An 851-nucleotide genomic window follows, 5' to 3' on the forward strand; every position below is an offset into this window, starting at 1 on the left:
ATTAAAGCTAGGTTCTTAGTGATTTTTTCTCTCTCCGGATTAACTGCAAGTCTTAACACTGCAGATTGCCTTGGCTTATATAAAATAAAGTTGTCTGATATCAAAAACTTTAAAAAATGAGTAAAATATGTTTGTTACTACAGATTGCAAACAAATAATAATAAATAATGATAGAAATGGTCGATTTCGGAATTGAGAGATACAGTTTGAATAACTTAGCTATACATTTTCTCTCTATCAAGTTCTGTGTAATAGAAAACAGAGGAGATCGAATCAGGGTCTGTTTCTACAGTGAGTGGCACAAGTCCTCGAAATTAATGAGAAATGTTGAACCAAGATAAGCTAGAGAATGCCAATAGCGTGGAAACAAGGCCAATGAGTAATTTTCGCTAATTCTTCCAGGCGAAGCTTCGAAGCAGTTCGCCATACTATGCTTGTTGTGCTCGAATTACTCCCTGAAGTTGAATCCTTTCCTAAATCTGATATCAGTATAGAGTCTAAGAAGTATGATGATTAGGAAAGATTAGTGAAGTGATGGTCATTGCAAAGCAAACAGGAAAATGACACAAATCATGTTTATTTCAACATTCAACAGGGCAAGAGTTATGTTTTTGTCTGTTCTACACTCAGTAGAAACAGGTATTCCGCTGTTAATCATACAGGAAAAAACATGAATTTTCAAGTAATTAACATGCTGAGTGAGAAGAAGTACTGTAATTCTCCGAAAAATTTGAGAGATTTTCCTGATAATGATGGATTTTTTAATTGTTGGTGTCTCAACCGATGAAACCTGGTTTGTCGAAGGGAATGAACCGCACAATGGCTTTGGATGTGAAGCAGAAGCATATTGG

General features: G+C 35.4%; 1 protein-coding gene across 2 annotated transcripts in view; it reads left to right on the plus strand.

Annotated features, from left to right (window-relative positions):
- LOC119594663 overlaps positions 1-851 on the plus strand; it is a gene marked incomplete at its 3' end in the record, with an annotated part of 9,067 nt that overhangs the window by 5,282 nt on the left and 2,934 nt on the right.

This window comes from Penaeus monodon, chromosome 34, assembly GCF_015228065.2.
Source record: "Penaeus monodon isolate SGIC_2016 chromosome 34, NSTDA_Pmon_1, whole genome shotgun sequence".
NCBI classification, from domain to species: domain Eukaryota; kingdom Metazoa; phylum Arthropoda; class Malacostraca; order Decapoda; family Penaeidae; genus Penaeus; species Penaeus monodon.